The sequence below is a fragment of the Cryptomeria japonica genome, unplaced genomic scaffold (genome assembly GCF_030272615.1).
Source record: "Cryptomeria japonica unplaced genomic scaffold, Sugi_1.0 HiC_scaffold_26, whole genome shotgun sequence".
NCBI lineage: Eukaryota > Viridiplantae > Streptophyta > Pinopsida > Cupressales > Cupressaceae > Cryptomeria > Cryptomeria japonica.
The window spans coordinates 1402501-1427500 of record NW_026728848.1 but is presented as its reverse complement, the minus strand read 5'-3'; the positions used below and the strand labels follow the sequence as shown (position 1 = coordinate 1427500).

The following is a 25000-nucleotide window of genomic DNA, read 5'->3' as shown; positions in this document are numbered from 1 at the left end:
TTTTTGCCCAAGCGTCCAGTGGGGTTTCTGGTGCGCTCCGAAGTGGGGTTATTGGAGCGCATCAAAGGTGCGCAATGCTGGTGCGAACCCGGGAGCGCTCCGATGTGTGCTCCAAGGTGCGGCGTGCACGAAGTCCGAGCCCGGTTTGCCCCGGGTGCGCACCTCGCGTGCACCTTCGCCGGGGTGAGCACCTTGGTGTGCAGACCTTGGTTGGGTTGCGCGCCCTGGTGCGCACCAAGGAGCGCTCTGAAGTGTGCTCCAAGGTGCGGCGTGCACGAAGTCGGAGCCCGGTTTGCCCCGGGTGTGCACCTCGGGTGCGCACCTCGCGTGCACCTTCGCTGCGGTGGGCACCTTGGCTGGGTTGCGCGCCTTGGTGGGCACCATGCAGTGCACGAAGTCGGAGCCCGGATTGCCCCGGGCGCGCACCTCCGCCAGGGTGGGCACCTTGGTGCGCACAACTTGCCTGGGCTGCGCACCAGGAAGGGCTCAAGATGGCACCCGCGTTCCGTTTTTTTCACTATCTTTCAGAACGGAAATTTTAAAATCTCGTTTTTTTTTGCCTTTTCTGGAAATTAGTGAAGGCAGCGCATCAAAGGTGCGCAACGCTGGTGCGAACCTGGGAGCGCTCCGATGTGTGCTCCAAGGTGCGGCGTGCACGAAGTCGGACCCCGGTTTGCCCCGGGTGCGCACCTCGCGTGCACCTTGGTGCGCACACCTTGGCTGGGTTGCGCGCCCTGGTGGGCACCATGGTGCGCACCAAGGAGCGCTCCGAAGTGTGCTCCAAGGTGCGGCGTGCACGAAGTCGGAGCCCGGTTTGCCCCGGGTGCGCACCTCGCGTGCACCTTCGCCGCGGTGGGCACCATGGCGTGCACGAAGTCGGAGCCCGGTTTGCCCCGGGTGCGCACCTCGCGTGCACCTTCGCCGGGGTGGGCACCTTGGTGTGCAGACCTTGGCTGGGTTGCGCGCCCTGGTGGGCACCATGGTGCGCACCAAGGAGCGCTCCGAAGTGTGCTCCAAGGTGCGGCCTGCACGAAGTCGGAGCCCGGTTTGCCCCGGGTGTGCACCTCGGGTGGGCACCTTGGTGCGCATGCCTTGCCTGGGCTGCGCACCAGGGCGGGCTCAAGATGGCACCCGCGTTCCTTTTTTTTCACTATCTTTCAAAACGGAAATTTTAAAATCTCATTTTTTTTTGCCTTTTTCTGGAAATTAGTGAAGGCAGCGCATCAAAGGTGCGCACCTCGCTGCCCACCACGGTGCGCAACGCCGGTGGGCACCCGGGAGTGCTTCGAAGTGTGCTCCAAGGTGCTGCGTGCACGTTGTCGGAGCCCGGTTTGCCCCGGGTGCGCACCTCGCGTGCACCTTCGTCGGGGTGGGCACCTTGGCTGGGTTTGCCCCGGCTGCGCTCCGAAGCGGGGTTATTGGAGCGCCGCCTCTTTTTTTGTCGGAGCGTTTGGTGGGGTTTCTCGCATTGGCTCTTCCGAGGCCCGGTTGCCACCCTGGCGCGCACGAAGTCGGAAGTAGGGTTAATTGCCCGGGTGCGCACCTTTGCCAGGGTGGGCACCTTACCTGGGCTGCGCACCAGGGCGGGCTCAAGATGGCACGCGCGTTCCGTTTTTTTCACTATCTTTCAAAACGGAAATTTTAAAATCTCCTTTTTTTTTTGCCTTTTCTGGAAATTAGTGAAGGCAGCGCATCAAAGGTGCGCACCTCGCTGCCCACCTTGGTGTGCTCTGAGGTGCGCACCCGGGAGCGCTACGAAGTGTGCTCCAAGGTGCGGCGTGCACGTTGTCGGAGCCCGGTTTGCCCCGGGTGCGCACCTCGCCTGCACCTTGGCCGGGGTGGGCACCTTGGCTGGGTTTGCCCAGGGTGCGCTCCGAAGCGGGGTTACTGGAGCGCCCCCTCTTTTTTTGTCAGAGCGTTTGGTGGGGTTTCTCGCATTGGCTCTTCCCAGGCCCGGTTGTTGGGTGCGCTCCCACCCTGGCGCGCGCGAAGTTGGAAGTTGGGTTAATTGCCCGGGCGCGCACCTTCGCCAGGGTGGGCACCTTGGTGCGCACACCTTGGCTGGGCTGCGCACCAGGGCGGGCTCAAGATGGCACCAGCATTCCCTTTTTCTCACTATCTTTCAAAACGGAAATTTTAAAATCTCGTTTTTTTTTTGCCTTTTATGGAAATTAGTGAAGGCATCGCATCAAAGGTGCGCACCTCGCTGCCCACCTTGGTGTGCTCCGAGGTGCCCACCACGGTGCGCAACGCCGGTGCGAACCCGGGAGCGCCCCGATGTGTGCTCCAAGGTGCGGCGTGCACGAAGTCGGACCCCGGTTTGCCCCGGGTGCGCACCTCGCGTGCACCTTGGTGCGCACACCTTGGCTGGGTTGCGCGGCCTGGTGGGCACCATGGTGCGCACCAAGGAGCGCTCCGAAGTGTGCTCCAAGGTGCGGCGTGCACGAAGTCGGAGCCCGGTTTGCCCCGGGTACGCACCTCGCGTGCACCTTCGCCGGGGTGGGCACCTCGGCTGGGTTGCGCGCCCTGGTGCGCACCAAGGAGCGCTCCGAAGTGTGCTCCAAGGTGCGGCGTGCACGAAGTCGGAGCCCGGTTTGCCCCGGGTGCGCACCTTCGCCGCGGTGCGCACCATGGCGTGCACGAAGTCGGAGCCCGGTTTGCCCCGGGTGCGCACCTCGCGTGCACCTTCGGCGGGGTTGCGCGCCCTGGTGGGCACCATGGTGCGCACCAAGGAGCGCTCCGAAGTGTGCTCCAAGGTGCGGCGTGCACGAAGTCGGAGCCCGGTTTGCCCCGGGTGCGCACCTCGCGTGCACCTTCGGCGGGGTTGCGCGCCCTGGTGGGCACCATGGTGCGCACCAAGGAGCGCTCCGAAGTGTGCTCCAAGGTGCGGCGTGCACGAAGTCGGAGCCCGGTTTGCCCCGGGTGCGCACCTCGCGTGCACCTTCGCCGCGGTGGGCACCATGGCGTGCACGAAGTCGGAGCCCGGTTTGCCCCGGGTGCGCACCTCGCGTGCACCTTCGCCGGGGTGGGCACCTCGGCTGGGTTGCGCGCCCTGGTGCGCACCAAGGAGCGCTCCGAAGTGTGCTCCAAGGTGCGGCGTGCACGAAGTCGGAGCCCGGTTTGCCCCGGGTGCGCACCTCGCGTGCACCTTCGCCAGGGTGGGCACCTCGGTGCGCACACCTTCTCAATGTTTTCTTGCCTTTTCTGGAAATTGGTGAAGGCAGCGCATCAAAGGTGCGCACCTCGGTGTGCTCCGAGGTGCGAACCCGAGAGCGCTCCGAGGTGCCCACGAAGTCGAAAGTCGGGTTAATTGCATTGTTTTCCCCGGGTGCGCTCCGAGGTGCGCAACATCGGCGCGCACCAAGGAGGGCTCCGAAGTGTGCTCCAAGGTGCGCACGATGGCGTGCACCTCTGGTGCGCACGATTCGGAGCTCGGTTTGACCGGGGTGCGCACACCTTGGCTGGGTTGCGCACCTTTTGTGCGCTCCAAGGTGCGCACGAAGTCGGAGCTCGGTTTGCCCCGGGTGCGCACCTTCGCCAGGGTGCGCACCTTGATGCGCACGCCTTGGCTGGGCTGCGCACCTTGGTGGGCGCCATGGTGCGCACCTTTCGTGCGCTCCAAGGTGCGCACGAAGTCGGAGCTCGGTTTGCCCCGGGTGCGCACCTTGGTGGGCGCCATGGTGCACTCCGAGGTGCCCAAGATTGGTGCGCACCAAGGAGCGCTCCGAAGTGCGCTCCAAGGTGCGCGCGAAGTCGAAAGTTGGGTTAATTGTCCGGTTTGCCTCGGGTGCGCACCTTGCGTGCACCTTCGCCAGGGTGGGCGCCTTGGTGCGCACACCTTGGCTGGGCTGCGCACACCTTGGCACCCGCGTTTCCTTCATTTTAAATTTTTTTTTTTTACAATCTCTCAAGTGGGAAATTCTATAATCTCAACTTTTTTTGCCTTTTCAGGAAACTTTTGAATGGAGCGCATCATTGGTGCGCTCCGAAGTGTGCTCCAAAGCTCTCTCCAGCTGCGTGCACCTGCCCCGGCCGCGCACCCGGCCCCGCCCAGCTTCGCTCACCTGTCCCGGGCGTCTGGTGCGGAACCTTAGAGTAAGAAACATCACCGTGCACCTTGGCCAACGTGCGCGACTCGACCGAGCGCGCACTGGCCGAGGTGCACACCGATTTCACCTGGGTGCGCGCGCAGCACCTCGGGCGCACCGGGGTGCGCGCACAACGCCCGGGTTGCACCGTGGCCTGTGTGCTCGGGGCGCCTCGGGTGCGCGCTCGGTGTCGCCCCCGCGCGCGCGGTAGTGCGGGCAGCGCACCCCGGCCCGGCCCGGCCCCGACGAGAACGCAAACGGGCAAAAGGTTTATTCAAATAGCATTGCGATGCCCGGCGAAAAACTAAAAAAGGGTGCAACACTGGGACTTCCCGGGAGGTCACCCATCCCAGTACTACTCCGGCCCAAGCGCGCTTAACTGCGGAGTTCTGATGGGATCCGGTGCACTAACGTTGGTATGATCGCACCCGTTATGAGCTTGTCGCAGTGTGTACTTAGCAAACCGCGACCCACGTGCGAATCCACCCCGGCCACCCACCCCCGTCGAGGTGCACACCCTCCCTCGCGAAGTGCGCCCCGTTCGCCAAGTGTGAGCCCTGCCCGGGTGCGCGCACCTTGCTAGGGCGTCGGGTGTGCACCCGGCCCGGCCTACGTGCGTGCACCTGGAGGGGGCGTCGTGTGCGTGCAGTGTCCCGTCTGCAACGCGGTGCCCACACACCACCTCGGGCGCAACGACCTGCGCTCACATGTGGGCCGAGTGCACCTTGGTGCATGTTCGGGGCGCCTCGGGTGCACGCTCGATCTTGCCCCGGTGCACCAAGGCGCTCGGTTTGCCCCGGGTGCGCACTTGGTGCAAGGTGGGCACCCAAAATAGGGATCAAGCACCAAAACACAAGTTTCGGGATGCAAAATGGGACCCAAGGACCACAAATGCGTTCCAAGACCCATGATGGGTCCACGAGAACAAAAATGTGTTCCGAGACTTAATAAACAAATATTGGGTTTTAGGAGAAGAAACATGCTCTGATGCCCAAAACGAGAATCGACCCCGAAAAGGCCACAGGCCAAAAGTGGGATGCGAGACAAAAAAAAATGGGACCCGAGGACCAAAATTGGGTTCCCAGGTCGAAGACAGGGCAACCGGACAAGAAACGACCTCTAAGGCTCGAAATGAGTCCTGACGACTAAAACTTGACAAGAAGCACCCATCAGGCACCCAACTCGACACCCATGGGATGCCGACCCACCCGGGCTTCCACCTAGCACACCTTGGCACCCACCCACCCTCGCACCCAACCTCGCACCCAACTTAGCACCTTTGAACCCACATTGGCACTCACCCTGACCCTGGCACCTTGGAACCCACATTGGCACTCACCTTGACCCTGGCACCCACCTTTGCACTCACCTTGGGACCCACCCTGGCTCCCACCTCGGCACCCACCCAGACACCCACCTTGGTTCCTTGGCACCCACCTTGGATCCTTGGCACCCACCCCGACACCCACCTTGGCACGCAACTTGGCTACTTGCCACCCACCTTGGCTCCTTGACGCCCACCCCGACAACCACCCCGTGACCTACCCTGGCTAGGGTTGGTGCACACCCACCCTGGTGCCCACCTTGGCACCCACCCTATGACCCACCTTGGCACGCACCTTAGTACCCACCCCGTTACCCACCCTAGGACCCACCCCGTGACCCACCTTGGCCAGGGTGGGTGCCTTGGTGCGCACAACTTGCCTGGGCTGCACACCAGGGCGGGCTCAAGATGGCACCCGCGTTCCGTTTTTTTCACTATCTTTCAAAACGGAAATTTTAAAATCTCATTTTTTTCTTTTTTTTGCCTTTTCTGGAAATTAGTGAAGGCAGCGCATCAAAGGTGCGCAATGCTGGTGCGAACCTGGGAGCGCTCCGATGTGTGCTCCAAGGTGCGGCGTGCACGAAGTCCGAGCCCGGTTTGCCCCGGGTGCGCACCTCGCGTGCACCTTCGCCGGGGTGAGCACCTTGGCTGGGTTGCGCGCCCTGGTGCGTACCAAGGAGCGCTCTGAAGTGTGCTCCAAGGTGCGGCGTGCACGAAGTCGGAGCCCGGTTTGCCCCGGGTGTGCACCTCGGGTGCGCACCTCGCGTGCACCTTCGCTGCGGTGGGCACCTTGGCTGGGTTGCGCGCCTTGGTGGGCACCATGCAGTGCACGAAGTCGGAGCCCGGTTTGCCCCGGGCGCGCACCTCCGCCAGGGTGGGCACCTTGGTGCGCACAACTTGCCTGGGCTGCGCACCAGGAAGGGCTCAAGATGGCACCCGCGTTCCGTTTTTTTCACTATCTTTCAGAACGGAAATTTTAAAATATCGTTTTTTTTTGCCTTTTCTGGAAATTAGTGAAGGCAGCGCATCAAAGGTGCGCAACGCTGGTGCGAACCTGGGAGCGCTCCGATGTGTGCTCCAAGGTGCGGCGTGCACAAAGTCGGAGCCCGGTTTGCCCCGGGTGCGCCCTGGTGGGCACCAAGGAGCGCTCCGAAGTGTGCTCCAAGGTGCGGCCTGCACGAAGTCGGAGCCCGGTTTGCCCCGGGTGTGCACCTCGGGTGGGCACCTTGGTGCGCATGCCTTGCCTGGGCTGCGCACCAGGGCGGGCTCAAGATGGCACCCGCGTTCCTTTTTTTTCACTATCTTTCAAAACGGAAATTTTAAAATCTCATTTTTTTTTGCCTTTTTCTGGAAATTAGTGAAGGCAGCGCATCAAAGGTGCGCACCTCGCTGCCCACCACGGTGCGCAACGCCGGTGGGCACCCGGGAGTGCTTCGAAGTGTGCTCCAAGGTGTTGCGTGCACGTTGTCGGAGCCCGGTTTGCCCCGGGTGCGCACCTCGCGTGCACCTTCGTCGGGGTGGGCACCTTGGCTTGGTTTGCCCCGGCTGCGCTCCGAAGCGGGGTTATTGGAGCGCCGCCTCTTTTTTTGTCGGAGCGTTTGGTGGGGTTTCTCGCATTGGCTCTTCCGAGGCCCGGTTGCCACCCTGGCGCGCACGAAGTCGGAAGTAGGGTTAATTGCCCGGGTGCGCACCTTTGCCAGGGTGGCACCTTACCTGGGCTGCGCACCAGGGCGGGCTCAAGATGGCACGCGCGTTCCGTTTTTTTCACTATCTTTCAAAACGGAAATTTTAAAATCTCCTTTTTTTTTTGCCTTTTCTGGAAATTAGTGAAGGCAGCGCATCAAAGGTGCGCACCTCGCTGCCCACCTTGGTGTGCTCTGAGGTGCGCACCCGGGAGCGCTACGAAGTGTGCTCCAAGGTGCGGCGTGCACGTTGTCGGAGCCCGGTTTGCCCCGGGTGCGCACCTCGCCTGCACCTTGGCCGGGGTGGGCACCTTGGCTGGGTTTGCCCAGGGTGCGCTCCGAAGCGGGGTTACTGGAGCGCCCCCTCTTTTTTTGTCAGAGAGTTTGGTGGGGTTTCTCGCATTGGCTCTTCCCAGGCCCGGTTGTTGGGTGCGCTCCCACCCTGGCGCGCGCGAAGTTGGAAGTTGGGTTAATTGCCCGGGCGCGCACCTTCGCCAGGGTGGGCACCTTGGTGCGCAAACCTTGGCTGGGCTGCGCACCAGGGCGGGCTCAAGATGGCACCAGCATTCCCTTTTTCTCACTATCTTTCAAAACGGAAATTTTAAAATCTCGTTTTTTTTTTGCCTTTTATGGAAATTAGTGAAGGCATCGCATCAAAGGTGCGCACCTCGCTGCCCACCTTGGTGTGCTCCGAGGTGCCCACCACGGTGCGCAACGCCGGTGCGAACCCGGGAGCGCCCCGATGTGTGCTCCAAGGTGCGGCGTGCACGAAGTCGGACCCCGGTTTGCCCCGGGTGCGCACCTCGCGTGCACCTTGGTGCGCACACCTTGGCTGGGTTGCGCGGCCTGGTGGGCACCATGGTGCGCACCAAGGAGCGCTCCGAAGTGTGCTCCAAGGTGCGGCGTGCACGAAGTCGGAGCCCGGTTTGCCCCGGGTGCGCACCTTCGCCGCGGTGGGCACCATGGCGTGCACGAAGTCGGAGCCCGGTTTGCCCCGGGTGCGCACCTCGCGTGCACCTTCGCCGGGGTGGGCACCTCGGCTGGGTTGCGCGCCCTGGTGCGCACCAAGGAGCGCTCTGAAGTGTGCTCCAAGGTGCGGCGTGCACGAAGTCGGAGCCCGGTTTGCCCCGGGTGTGCACCTCGCGTGCACCTTCGCTGCGGTGGGCACCTTGGCTGGGTTGCGCGCCTTGGTGGGCACCATGCAGTGCACGAAGTCGGAGCCCGGTTTGCCCCGGGCGCGCACCTCCGCCAGGGTGGGCACCTTGGTGCGCACAACTTGCCTGGGCTGCGCACCAGGAAGGGCTCAAGATGGCACCCGCGTTCCGTTTTTTTCACTATCTTTCAGAACGGAAATTTTAAAATATCGTTTTTTTTTGCCTTTTCTGGAAATTAGTGAAGGCAGCGCATCAAAGGTGCGCAACGCTGGTGCGAACCTGGGAGCGCTCCGATGTGTGCTCCAAGGTGCGGCGTGCACGAAGTCGGACCCCGGTTTGCCCCGGGTGCGCACCTCGCGTGCACCTTGGTGCGCACACCTTGGCTGGGTTGCGCGCCCTGGTGGGCACCATGGTGCGCACCAAGGAGCGCTCCGAAGTGTGCTCCAAGGTGCGGCGTGCACGAAGTCGGAGCCCGGTTTGCCCCGGGTGCGCACCTCGCGTGCACCTTCGCCGCGGTGGGCACCATGGCGTGCACGAAGTCGGAGCCCGGTTTGCCCCGGGTGCGCACCTCGCGTGCACCTTCGCCGGGGTGGGCACCTTGGTGTGCAGACCTTGGCTGGGTTGCGCGCCCTGGTGGGCACCATGGTGCGCACCAAGGAGCGCTCCGAAGTGTGCTCCAAGGTGCGGCCTGCACGAAGTCGGAGCCCGGTTTGCCCCGGGTGTGCACCTCGGGTGGGCACCTTGGTGCGCATGCCTTGCCTGGGCTGCGCACCAGGGCGGGCTCAAGATGGCACCCGCGTTCCTTTTTTTTCACTATCTTTCAAAACGGAAATTTTAAAATCTCATTTTTTTTTGCCTTTTTCTGGAAATTAGTGAAGGCAGCGCATCAAAGGTGCGCACCTCGCTGCCCACCACGGTGCGCAACGCCGGTGGGCACCCGGGAGTGCTTCGAAGTGTGCTCCAAGGTGCTGCGTGCACGTTGTCGGAGCCCGGTTTGCCCCGGGTGCGCACCTCGCGTGCACCTTCGTCGGGGTGGGCACCTTGGCTGGGTTTGCCCCGGCTGCGCTCCGAAGCGGGGTTATTGGAGCGCCGCCTCTTTTTTTGTCGGAGCGTTTGGTGGGGTTTCTCGCATTGGCTCTTCCGAGGCCCGGTTGCCACCCTGGCGCGCACGAAGTCGGAAGTAGGGTTAATTGCCCGGGTGCGCACCTTTGCCAGGGTGGGCACCTTACCTGGGCTGCGCACCAGGGCGGGCTCAAGATGGCACGCGCGTTCCGTTTTTTTCACTATCTTTCAAAACGGAAATTTTAAAATCTCCTTTTTTTTTTGCCTTTTCTGGAAATTAGTGAAGGCAGCGCATCAAAGGTGCGCACCTCGCTGCCCACCTTGGTGTGCTCTGAGGTGCGCACCCGGGAGCGCTACGAAGTGTGCTCCAAGGTGCGGCGTGCACGTTGTCGGAGCCCGGTTTGCCCCGGGTGCGCACCTCGCCTGCACCTTGGCCGGGGTGGGCACCTTGGCTGGGTTTGCCCAGGGTGCGCTCCGAAGCGGGGTTACTGGAGCGCCCCCTCTTTTTTTGTCAGAGCGTTTGGTGGGGTTTCTCGCATTGGCTCTTCCCAGGCCCGGTTGTTGGGTGCGCTCCCACCCTGGCGCGCGCGAAGTTGGAAGTTGGGTTAATTGCCCGGGCGCGCACCTTCGCCAGGGTGGGCACCTTGGTGCGCACACCTTGGCTGGGCTGCGCACCAGGGCGGGCTCAAGATGGCACCAGCATTCCCTTTTTCTCACTATCTTTCAAAACGGAAATTTTAAAATCTCGTTTTTTTTTTGCCTTTTATGGAAATTAGTGAAGGCATCGCATCAAAGGTGCGCACCTCGCTGCCCACCTTGGTGTGCTCCGAGGTGCCCACCACGGTGCGCAACGCCGGTGCGAACCCGGGAGCGCCCCGATGTGTGCTCCAAGGTGCGGCGTGCACGAAGTCGGACCCCGGTTTGCCCCGGGTGCGCACCTCGCGTGCACCTTGGTGCGCACACCTTGGCTGGGTTGCGCGGCCTGGTGGGCACCATGGTGCGCACCAAGGAGCGCTCCGAAGTGTGCTCCAAGGTGCGGCGTGCACGAAGTCGGAGCCCGGTTTGCCCCGGGTACGCACCTCGCGTGCACCTTCGCCGGGGTGGGCACCTCGGCTGGGTTGCGCGCCCTGGTGCGCACCAAGGAGCGCTCCGAAGTGTGCTCCAAGGTGCGGCGTGCACGAAGTCGGAGCCCGGTTTGCCCCGGGTGCGCACCTTCGCCGCGGTGCGCACCATGGCGTGCACGAAGTCGGAGCCCGGTTTGCCCCGGGTGCGCACCTCGCGTGCACCTTCGGCGGGGTTGCGCGCCCTGGTGGGCACCATGGTGCGCACCAAGGAGCGCTCCGAAGTGTGCTCCAAGGTGCGGCGTGCACGAAGTCGGAGCCCGGTTTGCCCCGGGTGCGCACCTCGCGTGCACCTTCGGCGGGGTTGCGCGCCCTGGTGGGCACCATGGTGCGCACCAAGGAGCGCTCCGAAGTGTGCTCCAAGGTGCGGCGTGCACGAAGTCGGAGCCCGGTTTGCCCCGGGTGCGCACCTCGCGTGCACCTTCGCCGCGGTGGGCACCATGGCGTGCACGAAGTCGGAGCCCGGTTTGCCCCGGGTGCGCACCTCGCGTGCACCTTCGCCGGGGTGGGCACCTCGGCTGGGTTGCGCGCCCTGGTGCGCACCAAGGAGCGCTCCGAAGTGTGCTCCAAGGTGCGGCGTGCACGAAGTCGGAGCCCGGTTTGCCCCGGGTGCGCACCTCGCGTGCACCTTCGCCAGGGTGGGCACCTCGGTGCGCACACCTTCTCAATGTTTTCTTGCCTTTTCTGGAAATTGGTGAAGGCAGCGCATCAAAGGTGCGCACCTCGGTGTGCTCCGAGGTGCGAACCCGAGAGCGCTCCGAGGTGCCCACGAAGTCGAAAGTCGGGTTAATTGCATTGTTTTCCCCGGGTGCGCTCCGAGGTGCGCAACATCGGCGCGCACCAAGGAGGGCTCCGAAGTGTGCTCCAAGGTGCGCACGATGGCGTGCACCTCTGGTGCGCACGATTCGGAGCTCGGTTTGACCGGGGTGCGCACACCTTGGCTGGGTTGCGCACCTTTTGTGCGCTCCAAGGTGCGCACGAAGTCGGAGCTCGGTTTGCCCCGGGTGCGCACCTTCGCCAGGGTGCGCACCTTGATGCGCACGCCTTGGCTGGGCTGCGCACCTTGGTGGGCGCCATGGTGCGCACCTTTCGTGCGCTCCAAGGTGCGCACGAAGTCGGAGCTCGGTTTGCCCCGGGTGCGCACCTTGGTGGGCGCCATGGTGCACTCCGAGGTGCCCAAGATTGGTGCGCACCAAGGAGCGCTCCGAAGTGCGCTCCAAGGTGCGCGCGAAGTCGAAAGTTGGGTTAATTGTCCGGTTTGCCTCGGGTGCGCACCTTGCGTGCACCTTCGCCAGGGTGGGCGCCTTGGTGCGCACACCTTGGCTGGGCTGCGCACACCTTGGCACCCGCGTTTCCTTCATTTTAAATTTTTTTTTTTTACAATCTCTCAAGTGGGAAATTCTATAATCTCAACTTTTTTTGCCTTTTCAGGAAACTTTTGAATGGAGCGCATCATTGGTGCGCTCCGAAGTGTGCTCCAAAGCTCTCTCCAGCTGCGTGCACCTGCCCCGGCCGCGCACCCGGCCCCGCCCAGCTTCGCTCACCTGTCCCGGGCGTCTGGTGCGGAACCTTAGAGTAAGAAACATCACCGTGCACCTTGGCCAACGTGCGCGACTCGACCGAGCGCGCACTGGCCGAGGTGCACACCGATTTCACCTGGGTGCGCGCGCAGCACCTCGGGCGCACCGGGGTGCGCGCACAACGCCCGGGTTGCACCGTGGCCTGTGTGCTCGGGGTGCCTCGGGTGCGCGCTCGGTGTCGCCCCCGCGCGCGCGGTAGTGCGGGCAGCGCACCCCGGCCCGGCCCGGCCCCGACGAGAACGCAAACGGGCAAAAGGTTTATTCAAATAGCATTGCGACGCCCGGCGAAAAACTAAAAAAGGGTGCAACACCGGGACTTCCCGGGAGGTCACCCATCCCAGTACTACTCCGGCCCAAGCGCGCTTAACTGCGGAGTTCTGATGGGATCCGGTGCACTAATGCTGGTATGATCGCACCCGTTATGAGCTTGTCGCAGTGTGTACTTAGCAAACCGCGACCCACGTGCGAATCCACCCCGGCCACCCACCCCCGTCGAGGTGCACACCCTCCCTCGCGAAGTGCGCCCCGTTCGCCAAGTGTGAGCCCTGCCCGGGTGCGCGCACCTTGCTAGGGCGTCGGGTGTGCACCCGGCCCGGCCTACGTGCGTGCACCTGGAGGGGGCGTCGTGTGCGTGCAGTGTCCCGTCTGCAACGCGGTGCCCACACACCACCTCGGGCGCAACGACCTGCGCTCACATGTGGGCCGAGTGCACCTTGGTGCATGTTCGGGGCGCCTCGGGTGCACGCTCGATCTTGCCCCGGTGCACCAAGGCGCTCGGTTTGCCCCGGGTGCGCACTTGGTGCAAGGTGGGCACCCAAAATAGGGATCAAGCACCAAAACACAAGTTTCGGGATGCAAAATGGGACCCAAGGACCACAAATGCGTTCCAAGACCCATGATGGGTCCACGAGAACAAAAATGTGTTCCGAGACTTAATAAACAAATATTGGGTTTTAGGAGAAGAAACATGCTCTGATGCCCAAAACGAGAATCGACCCCGAAAAGGCCACAGGCCAAAAGTGGGATGCGAGACAAAAAAAAATGGGACCCGAGGACCAAAATTGGGTTCCCAGGTCGAAGACAGGGCAACCGGACAAGAAACGACCTCTAAGGCTCGAAATGAGTCCCGACGACTAAAACTTGACAAGAAGCACCCATCAGGCACCCAACTCGACACCCATGGGATGCCGACCCACCCGGGCTTCCACCTAGCACACCTTGGCACCCACCCACCCTCGCACCCAACCTCGCACCCAACTTAGCACCTTTGAACCCACATTGGCACTCACCCTGACCCTGGCACCTTGGAACCCACATTGGCACTCACCTTGACCCTGGCACCCACCTTTGCACTCACCTTGGGACCCACCCTGGCTCCCACCTCGGCACCCACCCAGACACCCACCTTGGTTCCTTGGCACCCACCTTGGATCCTTGGCACCCACCCCGACACCCACCTTGGCACGCAACTTGGCTACTTGCCACCCACCTTGGCTCCTTGACGCCCACCCCGACAACCACCCCGTGACCTACCCTGGCTAGGGTTGGTGCACACCCACCCTGGTGCCCACCTTGGCACCCACCCTATGACCCACCTTGGCACGCACCTTAGTACCCACCCCGTTACCCACCCTAGGACCCACCCCGTGACCCACCTTGGCCAGGGTGGGTGCACCCACCCTGGTGCCCACCTTGGCACCCACCCATCCTAGCACCCAGCCTGTGACCGGGCTTGGAACCCAACCTTGCACCCGCACCCGTCTTGGCCAGTGTGGGTGCGCACCCATCCTGGCACCCACGTTGTGACACACCCTTTAACCCACGCACCCTAGCACCCACGTTGGCACCCACCTTGGAACCCAACCTAGCAACTTGGCACCCACCCCGTGACCCACCTTGGCATCCACCATAGCAGTCGCCGACTTGGCACCCACCTCGGCACCCACCTTGACACTTGTGGACCCACCTTGCCACTCACCCTAGCATCGACCCATCCTAGCACCCACCCTGGCACCTTTGCACCCTAGCACTCACCCATCCTAGCACCTAACCTGTGACCCACCTTGACACTCACCCTCGCACCCACCTTGGAACCCAACCTAGCACCCACCCACCCTGACACCAACCCTAGCACCTACCCACCCTTGCACCCACCCTGTGACCCATCTTGGCACCCACCCATCCTACCACTCAACCTATCACCCACCTTCTCACCCACCTTGGCATCCACCTTAGCACCCACCCACACTGGCACCTTGGCACCCACCTCGGGCAAGGTGGGTGCACACCCACCCTGGCACCCAATTTAGAACCCACCGAGCATGTTACCCACCTTGGCACCCACATTGCAGCCCACCCTAGTACCCACCCTATGACCCACATTGGCATCCACACCCTAGCACCCAGGCACCTCGACACCCGCCTTGACACCCACCCTAGCACTGAACCTGTGACCCACCTTGGAACTCACCCTAGAACCCACCCACCCTGTGAACCACCTTGGCATCCACCTTAGCACCCACCCACCTTGGCACCCACTCTAGCACTCACCCATCCTAACACCCAACTTGTTACCCACCTTGGCACCCGCCCTCGCGTCCACCTTGAAACCCACCCTAGCACCCACCCACGCAGGAGCCCACCTTGGCACCCAACCTAACACCCACGCATCCTGGCACCCAACTTGTGACCCACCTTGGAACCCACCCTAGTACCCACCTTTGAACCCACTATATCACCAACCCACCTTGGCACCCACCCTATGACCCTCTTTGGAATCCACCCTAGCACGCACCCACCCTGGCACCCACCATGGAGCGCACCCTAGCACCCACCCACCTCGGCACGCACCTCAACACCCACCTTGGTGTGCGCACTGCGCCAACCTCTCAAAGACCCTATGTGGTGCGCTCCAAAGTGTACACCTTTGGTGCGCTCCAAGGTGCGCACCTTTGGTGCACACCGAGGTGCACACCAAAGTGTGCACCGAGGTGAGCACCAAAGTGCACTCCAGGGTGCACACCAAGGCGTGCACCTTTGGTGCGGTCAATGCAAACGAATTCGGAAGTTGGGGTCGATGTCCTAATCGCTGCTGCAGACTACACGTATGAGAATCGGACAAATAGCTTTATATAGGGGAGGTGTTGCGTTTGATGGGTCGACTCCCCTGGTTGTGTGCACTGCACCAACTTCAAAGACCCTGTCTTGTTTAAGAAGTCAAAAGTTGGGGTGGATGTCCTAATCATTGCTGCAGTCTACGCATGTATGAGAATCAGACAAATAGCTTATATAGGGGAGGTGTTGCATTCGGTGGGTTGACTCCCCTGGTTGTGCGCACTGCGCCAACCTCAAAGACCCCGCATAGCAGAAGAAGTCGGAAGTCGGATTTTGGTGAGCACCAAGGCGTGCACCTTTGGTGCGGTCAACGCAGACGAATTCAGAAGTTGGGGTGGATGTCCTAATCGTTGTTGCAGGCTACACATGTATGAGAATCAGACAAATAGCTTATATAGGGGAGGTGTTGGGTTTGATGGGTCAACTCCCTTGGTTGTGCGCATTACGCCAACCTCAAAGACCTTGTTTTCGTTAAGAAGTCAAAAGTTGGGGTCAATGTCCTAATGGCTCCTGCAGGCTACACATGTATGAGAATCGGACAAATAGCTTATATAGGGGAGGTGTTGGGTTTGATGGGTCGACTCCCCTGGTTGTGCGCATTACGTCAACCTCAAAGACCTTGTTTTCGTTAAGAAGTCAAAAGTTGGGGTCGATGTCCTAATTGCTCCTGTAGACTACACATGTATGAGAATCAGACAAATAGCTTATATAGGGGAGGTGTTGGGTTTGATGGGTTGACTCCCCTAGTTGTTCGCATTACACCAACCTCAAAGACCTTGTTTTCGTTTAGAAGCCGAAAGTTGGGGTCGATGTCCTAATTGCTCCTGCAGGCTACGCATGTATGAGAATCAGACAAATAGCTTATATAGGGGAGGTGTTGGGTTTGATGGGTCGACTCCCCTGGTTGTGCGCATTGCGCCAACCTCAAAGACCCTGCATTGCGGATGAAGTCGAAAGTCAGAGTTTGGTGTGCTACAAGGTGTGGTCGAAGGTGCTCACCTAGGTGTGCACCTTTGGAGCACAGGAAAAGTGCCCTCCAAAAGTGCGCACCTTTGGAGTGCACAAAAGTGCCCTCCAAAAGTGCGCACCTTTGGAGCGCAGAAAAGTGCCCTCCAAAAAGTGCCCTCCAAAAGTGCGCACCTTTGGAGCGCAGAAAAGTGCCCTCCAAAAAGTGCCCTCCAAAAGTGCGCACCTTTGGAGCGCAGAAAAGTGCCCTCCAAAAAGTGCCCTCCAAAAGTGCGCACCTTTGGAGCGCAGAAAAGTGCCCTCCAAAAAGTGCCCTCCAAAAGTGCGCACCTTTGGAGCGCAGAAAAGTGCCCTCCAAAAAGTGCCCTCCAAAAGTGCGCACCTTTGGAGCGCAGAAAAGTGCCCTCCAAAAAGTGCCCTCCAAAAGTGCGCACCTTTGGAGCGCAGAAAAGTGCCCTCCAAAAAGTGCCCTCCAAAAGTGCGCACCTTTGGAGCGCAGAAAAGTGCCCTCCAAAAAGTGCCCTCCAAAAGTGCGCACCTTTGGAGCGCAGAAAAGTGCCCTCCAAAAAGTGCCCTCCAAAAGTGCGCACCTTTGGAGCGCAGAAAAGTGCCCTCCAAAAAGTGCCCTCCAAAAGTGCGCACCTTTGGAGCGCAGAAAAGTGCCCTCCAAAAGTGCGCACCTTTGGAGCGCACAAAAGTGCCCTCCAAAAGTGCGCACTTTTGGTGCGCACCAAGGCGCTGGTTCGGTCGTTGCAGGCGAGTTCGGAAGTTGGGGTCGATGTCCTGAGCGGAGGTGCAAACTACACAGGTGTCGGAATCGGACAAATAGCTTATATAGGGGAGGTGTATGCTTCGATGGGTCGACTCCCCAGGTTGAGCGCACCGCGCCAACCTCAAAGACCCTACGGTATGGATGAAGTCGGAAGTTGGGTCCGATGACCGATTCGATTAGTAGGTATGCTCATGAGGTCGGAATTTGGGTCCGATGACCTGCCATGTGCAGGAAGGCGAATGTTGACACTGTGCGTTGCAAGGTGCACACCAAGGCGCTGGTGCGGTCTTTTTAGTCGAGTTCGGAAGTTGGGGTCGATGTCCTGATCGGAGGTGCAAGCTACACAGGTGTGGGAATCGGACAAATAGCTTATATAGGGGAGGTGTATGCTTCGTTGGGTCGACTCCCCGGGTTGAGCGCACCGCGCCAACCTCAAAGACCCTACGGTATGGATGAAGTCGGAAGTTGGGTCCGATGACCGATTCGATATGTAGGCATACTCGCGAGGTCGGAATTTGGGTCCGATGACCTGCCACGTGCAGGAAGGCGAATGTTGGCACTGTGCGTTGCAAGGTGCGCACCAAGGCGCTGGTTCGGTCGTTGGAGGCGAGTTCGGAAGTTGGGGTCGATGTCTTGATCGGAGGTGCAAACTACACAGGTGTGGGAATCGGACAAATAGCTTATATAGGGGAGGTGTATGCTTCGTTGGGTCGACTCCCCGGGTTGAGCGCACCGCGCCAACCTCAAAGACCCTACGGTATGGATGAAGTCGGAAGTTGGGTCCGATGACCGATTCGATATGTAGGCATACTCGCGAGGTCGGAATTTGGGTCCGATGACCTGCCATGTGCAGGAAGGCGAATGTTGGGACTGTGCGTCGCAAGGTGCGCACCAAGGCGCTGGTGCCGTCGTTGCAGTCGAGTTCGGAAGTTGGGGTCGATGTCCTGGTCAGAGGTGCAAACTACACAGGTGTGGGAATCGGACAAATAGCTTATATAGGGGAGGTGTATGCTTCGATGGGTCGACTCCCTGGGTTGAGCGCACCGCGCCAACCTCAAAGACCCTACAGTATGGATGAAGTCGGAAGTTGGGTCCGATGACCGATTCGATACGTAGGCATATTGGCGAGGTCTGAATTTGTGTCCGATGACCTGCCATGCGCAGGAAGGCGGAATTTGGGTCCGATGACCGAGTTGATGGCGTGCCATGCGCAGAAAGGCGGAATTTGGGTCCGATGACCGAGTTGATGTTGATGGCCCGCCATGCACAGGAAGGCGGAATTTGGGTCCGATGACCGATTTGAAGGCGTGCCATACGCAAAAAGGCGGAGTTTGGGTCCGATGACCGAGTTGATATTGATGGCCCGCCATGCGCAGGAAGGCGGAATTTGGGTCCGATGACCTGACATACGCATGGAGTCCGACTCGGGGGCCGATGTTCGATTCGATGACTTGCATTGTGGGTAAAGTCGGAAGTTGTGGTCTTTGACCCGATTCGATGACCAGACTTCGGCTGCTTGAGAATCGGACAAATAACTTATATAGGGGAGGTAGTGTTCTCGAGCATCCTCCCCCCGTGCCCGTTTATGTCGATTGATGCTGGTGCTCGACTGGTTGGAGCGCTCGGATGCAAAAATCTTGCACCAGGATTTATCGATTGTGATGGACACGGCAAGTCTCCTGATTGCTATGCAGGAGCTCATCGTGAATCTCTATGCGGCCTTGGTATGGACTCGACCTGCGGAATGGTTCGGCAATGGTAGTCGCTCCAACACGTCCTTGCAATGGCCACAGAGGTGATTCGACTAGAGCTCCAGTCTAGCTTTTGGGTTGCTTGGCGGACTGGTATAGCCGCGATCGAGTTCCGGCCATGAACGTTTTAGATAGCTCTTGGGCTTTCTGGGACGGAAGTCGGAAGTTTGGGCTGTTGTCCGATTTGATGACCATTCTTCGGATGTGTGAGAATCGGACAAATAACTTATATAGGGGACTGTGTTGTCTCACGCAGCCCCCTCCGTGCCCCTCTATCTCGACCGATGTTGGTGCTTGAAAGGGTTGGGATCGCTCGGATTTATAAACGTGCACCACCATTTGTCGAGTGTGAGGGACGCGGCAGGTCTCCTAAATGCTATGCGGGCGCTCTCTGAGAATCTCTATCCGGCCTCGACACAGACTAGTCTTGCTGAATGGTTTGGCACTGGTAGTCGATCCAACACGTCGTTGTTGTGGCCGCCTAGGCGATTCGATTCGAGCCCCCGTCTAGCTTTTGGGTTGCTTGGCGGATTTTGCCCTATCCGCAAGTGAGCTCGGTCCCTAAACGTTCGAGAAACCCGATTGCTATGCGCCGACTCTCTTTCTTGCGAGCCTCCATCTAGCTTTTGGGTCTCTACGGAACGGAAGTCGGAATCTGGGACCGTTGTTTGATTCGACGAGGCAGACTACGGTTGTGCGAGAATCGGACAAATAACTTATATAGGGGAGGTGTTGACTGGAGCATTCTCCCCCGTGCCCCTCTAACTCGACCAATGCTGGCGCTCGAACGGTGGTAGCGCTCGGATTTTCATTGAGCGCCAGCATTGGTCGATTTAGAGGGGCATGCGAGATTCCCGAATGCTATGCGAGGGCTCTAACGGAAATGTCTATTGGTTTCGGTATGGATGCAATTGCGAGTGGTTCGGCAAAGGTAGTCGTTCCGATGCGTCCATGTCGTGGCCAAATCGATAATTCGATTTGAGCCCTCGTATAGCATTTGGGTCTCTCGATGTGATTCCGCATTCCAGTCCCTTTGGGCACTGCTTGAGCCGCATCCCAGGGGGTTCCCTTCCCAATAATCTGCCTCGCAACCCGATTGCTATGCGGTGAGGCTCCTCGGCCGCCTCGGAACTATCTGTGTATCAGACGCATCGCGGGATAAGGGGTTGGCAACGGTAGTCGCCCCAAGCGCGTCCGATGCTTGGACCATTCCGAGGCGGCCCTGAAGCCTCTTCCGTCTAGCCGTTGGGTCCTTCTCGCCGCATCCCTCGCCTCGCACCCCGATTGCTATGCGGTGAGGCTCCTCGGCCGCCTCGGAACTATCTGTGTATCGGACGCGTCGCGGGATAAGGGGTTGTCACTGGTAGTCGCCCCAAGCGCGTCCGATGCTTGGACCATTCCGAGGCGGCCCTGAAGCCTCTTCCGTCTAGCCGTTGGGTCCTTCTCGCCGCATCCCTCGCCTCGCACCCCGATTGCTATGCGGTGAGGCTCCTCGGCCGCCTCGGAACTATCTGTGTATCGGACGCGTCGCGGGATAAGGGGTTGTCATTGGTAGTCGCCCCAAGCGCGTCCGATGCTTGGACCATTCCGAGGCGGCCCTGAAGCCTCTTCCGTCTAGCCGTTGGGTCCTTCTCGCCGCATCCCTCGCCTCGCACCCCGATTGCTATGCGGTGAGGCTCCTCGGCCGCCTCGGAACTATCTGTGTATCGGACGCGTCGCGGGATAAGGGGTTGTCACTGGTAGTCGCCCCAAGCGCGTCCGATGCTTGGACCATTCCGAGGCGGCCCTGAAGCCTCTTCCGTCTAGCCGTTGGGTCCTTCTCGCCGCATCCCTCGCCTCGCACCCCGATTGCTATGCGGTGAGGCTCCTCGGCCGCCTCGGAACTATCTGTGTATCGGACGCGTCGCGGGATAAGGGGTTGTCACTGGTAGTCGCCCCAAGCGCGTTCGATGCTTGGACCATTCCGAGGCGGCCCTGAAGCCTCTTCCGTCTAGCCGTTGGGTCCTTCTCGCCGCATCCCTCGCCTCGCACCCCGATTGCTATGCGGTGAGGCTCCTCGGCCGCCTTGGAACTATCTGTGTATCGGACGCGTCGCGGGATAAGGGGTTGTCACTGGTAGTCGCCCCAAGCGCGTCCGATGCTTGGACCATTCCGAGGCGGACCCGAAGCCTCTTCCGTCTAGCCGTTGGGTCCTTCTCGCCGCATCCTTCGCCTCGCACCCCGATTGCTATGCGGTGAGGCTCCTCGGCCGCCTCGGAACTATCTGTGTATCGGACGCGTCGCGGGATAAGGGGTTGTCACTGGTAGTCGCCCCAAGCGCGTCCGATGCTTGGACCATTCCGAGGCGGACCCGAAGCCTCTTCCGTCTAGCCGTTGGGTCCTTCTCGCCGCATCCCTCGCCTCGCACCCCGATTGCTATGCGGTGAGGCTCCTCGGCCGCCTTGGAACTATCTGTGTATCGGACGCGTCGCGGGATAAGGGGTTGTCACTGGTAGTCGCCCCAAGCGCGTCCGATGCTTGGACCATTCCGAGGCGGACCCGAAGCCTCTTCCGTCTAGCCGTTGGGTCCTTCTCGCCGCATCCCTCGCCTCGCACCCCGATTGCTATGCGGTGAGGCTCCTCGGCCGCCTTGGAACTATCTGTGTATCGGACGCGTCGCGGGATAAGGGGTTGTCACTGGTAGTCGCCCCAAGCGCGTCCGATGCTTGGACCATTCCGAGGCGGACCCGAAGCCTCTTCCGTCTAGCCGTTGGGTCCTTCTCGCCGCATCCCTCGCCTCGCACCCCGATTGCTATGCGGTGAGGCTCCTCGGCCGCCTTGGAACTATCTGTGTATCGGACGCGTCGCGGGATAAGGGGTTGTCACTGGTAGTCGCCCCAAGCGCGTCCGATGCTTGGACCATTCCGAGGCGGCCCCGAAGCCTCTTCCGTGTAGCCGTTGGGTCCTTCTCGCCGCATCCCTCGCCTCGCACCCCGATTGCTATGCGGTGAGGCTCCTCGGCCGCCTTGGAACTATCTGTGTATCGGACGCGTCGCGGGATAAGGGGTTGTCACTGGTAGTCGCCCCAAGCGCGTCCGATGCTTGGACCATTCCGAGGCGGCCCCGAAGCCTCTTCCGTGTAGCCGTTGGGTCCTTCTCGCCGCATCCCTCGCCTCGCACCCCGATTGCTATGCGGTGAGGCTCCTCGGCCGCCTTGGAACTATCTGTGTATCGGACGCGTCGCGGGATAAGGGGTTGTCACTGGTAGTCGCCCCAAGCGCGTCCGATGCTTGGACCATTCCGAGGCGGACCTGAAGCCTCTTCCCTCTAGCCGTTGGGGCTTTCTCGCCGCATCCCTCGCCTCGCACCCTGATTGCTATGCTGTGAGGCTCCTCGGCCGCCTTGGAACTATCTGTGTATCGGACGCATCGCGGGATAAGGGGTTGGCAGTGGTAGTCGCCCCAAGCGCATCCGATGCTTGGACCATTCCGAGGCGGCCCTGCAGCCTCTTCCGTCTAGCCGTTGGGGCCATCTCGCCGCATCCCCCACCTCGCACCACGATTGCTATGCGGTGAGGCTCCTTGGCCGCCTCGGAACTATCTGTGTATCGGACGCATCGCGGGATAAGGGGTTGTCACTGGTAGTCGCCCCAAGCGCGTCCGATGCTTGGACTATTCCGAGGCGGCCCTGCAGCCTCTTCCGTCTAGCCGTTGGGGCCATCTCGCCGCATCCCCCACCTCCTCGGCCGCCTCGGAACTATCTGTGTATCGGACGCATCGCGGGATAAGGGGTTGGCAGTGGTAGTCGCCCCAAGCGCGTCCGATGCTTGGACTATTCCGAGGCAGCCCTGCAGCCTCTTCCGTCTAGCCTTTGGGGCCATCTCGCCGCATCCCTCGCCTCGCACCCCGATTGCTATGCGGTGAGGCTCCTCGGCCGCCTGGGAACTATCTTCGTATCGGACGCATCGCGGGATAAGGGGTTGTCACTGGTAGTCGCCCCAAGCGCGTCCGATGCTTGGACTATTCCGAGGCGGCCCTGTGGCCTCTTCCGTCTAGCCGTTGGGGCCATCTCGCCGCATCCCCCACCTCGCACCCCGATTGCTATGCGGTGAGGCTCTTCGGCCGCCTTGGAACTATCTTCGTATCGGACGCATCGCGGGATAAGGGGTTGTCACTGGTAGTGGCCCCAAGCGCGTCCGATGCTTGGACTATTCCGAGGCGGCCCTGCAGCCTCTTCCGTCTAGCCGTTGGGGCCATCTCGCCGCATCCCCCACCTCGCACCCCGATTGCTATGCGGTGAGGCTCCTCGGCCGCCTTGGAACTATCTTCGTATCGGACGCATCGCGGGATAAGGGGTTGTCACTGGTAGTCGCCCCAAGCGCGTCCGATGCTTGGACTATTCCGACGCGGCCCCGTGGCCTCTTCCGTCTAGCCGTTGGGGCCATCTCGCCGCATCCCCCACCTCGCACCCCGATTGCTATGCGGTGAGGCTCCTCGGCCGCCTTGGAACCATCTTCGTATCGGACGCATCGCGGGATAGGGGGCTGTCACTGGTAGTCGCCCCAAGCGTGTCCGATGCTTGGACCATTCCTAGGCGGCCCTGAAGCCTCTTCCGTCTAGCCGTTGGGGCCTTCCCGCCCCATCCCTCGCCTCGCACCCCCGATTGCTATGCGGTGAGGCTCCTCGGCCGCCTTGGAACCATCTGTGTATCGGACGCATCGCGGGATAAGGGGTTGGCACTGGCAGTCGCCCCAAGCGCGTCCGATGCTTGGACCATTCCGAGGTGGCCCTGAAGCCTCTTCCGTCTAGCCGTTGGGGCCTTCCCGCCCCATCCCTCGCCTCGCACCCCGATTGATATGCGGTGAGGCTCCTCGGCCGCCTTGGAACTATCTGTGTATCGGACGCATCGCGGGATAAGGGGTTGGCACTGGTAGTCGTCCCAATCGCATCCGATGCTTGGACCATTCCGAGGCGGCCCTGCAGCCTCTTCCGTTTAGCCGTCGGGGCCTTCCCGCCGCATCCCTCGCCTCGCATCCCGATTCCTATGCGGTGAGTCTTCTCGGCCGCCGCGGAACTATACCTGTTATTGCTACTGCATCCTTCGGCTGGTAACCTCCTCTGCCGCCTTGGAACGTTCTCTTTGTCGGACGCGTCGCGGGATAAGGGGTTGGCACTGGTAGTCGCCCCAAGCGCGCCCGATGCATAGACCGCTCCGAGTCGACCTTGCTTTCAGCCTCTCACATGCATAGACCTCTCTGAGTCGACCCTGCAGCCTCTCACGTTTAGCCTTTGGAATCTCGCCTCACAACATGATTGCTATCCTTGATGCATCCCTTGCCTCGAGCCCTGATTGCTTTCTTGGCTGCATCCCTCCTCTCCTCACAGCCCGGTTGTCATCACTGCTTCATCCGTCGCTTCATGCATTCTGGCTGCTGGGCCCTTCCCACCGCACACCTCGATTGCTATCTCTTCTGCATCACACACCCCGATTGCTATCTCTGCTACATCCCTCGGCTCTCACTTCTGCATCCTTCGCCTCACACCTCGATTGCTATCAATGCTGCATCCGTAACCTCACACCCCGATTGCTATGCGGGGAGGCTCCTTGGCCGCCTTGGAAATTTCTGTGTGTCGGACGCACCGCGGGATAAGGGGTTGGCACTGGTAGTCGCCCCAAGTGCGCCCGATTCTTAGACCGCTTCGAGGTGACCTCGTAGCCTCTTTCGTCCAGGCTTCCTGCCTTCAACGCCCTTTTTACACCTCGATTGCTATGCGCGGGCTCGTTGGCGTCTATCACCTCTCTGCGAAGAGTGGCACGATGATTGTTGGGGTAAATCGTAGCAGTCCGATCTCTGGCCTTGGGCCATTGTGAGGGCTGATCGATTTCCTGTGCGCATCTCGTGTTCGCCCAGTAACAGACTCGACGACTTGTAATCGGTCTTGTTCCCGATTGTTCCTGGAGGTAGTCTTCGGAACTCTTGGATTTGACCTGTCACTCGAACTGTCCTCTTCCGAGGATGCTTGTGTGTGTGTGCTTGTGCCATTTCCTTGGCGGTATTAACGAGATATTAAAGAGCGGAGTGAGCGCCTCGCCCAGCTATGTTTGGGGCTCTCACTCCCTTACCCGGTGTGCGACCGCTTTGCACGTAGGTTGCGGAGCATCGCGACTCTTTCGATGTTTGGCGGTTGTCTTCCGGTGATGCGTTGGTCCCGAAGTGCACGTTACTAGCATTTCTGCCATTGTTCTCGATCTTTGGCACGTTCCTTCGTTGCAATTGGATATATATCTCCGTTTATACGCGCAGGCTTCTCCCGCCTATTCAGCGCTGTCCCACTCTCAGCACTCTCGTGGTCTCCTTGGCTTCTCTCTCCCGTGAGCGAGCTCTCTTCTCGAGTCTTTTCCATGTC

At 60.8% G+C, this 25000-nt stretch overlaps 2 non-coding genes across 2 annotated transcripts; both read right to left on the bottom strand.

Annotated features, from left to right (window-relative positions):
• Positions 1-4399: 4399 nt before the first annotated feature.
• On the bottom strand, positions 4400-4518 carry LOC131861379 (5S ribosomal RNA). Its single transcript, XR_009360453.1, has one exon. It is a non-coding gene; the product is annotated as a 5S ribosomal RNA (ribosomal RNA).
• A 7792-nt stretch (positions 4519-12310) lies between these two features.
• On the bottom strand, positions 12311-12429 carry LOC131861373 (5S ribosomal RNA). The gene has a single exon (XR_009360447.1). It is a non-coding gene; the product is annotated as a 5S ribosomal RNA (ribosomal RNA).
• Between the last annotated feature and the right edge of the window lie 12571 nt (positions 12430-25000).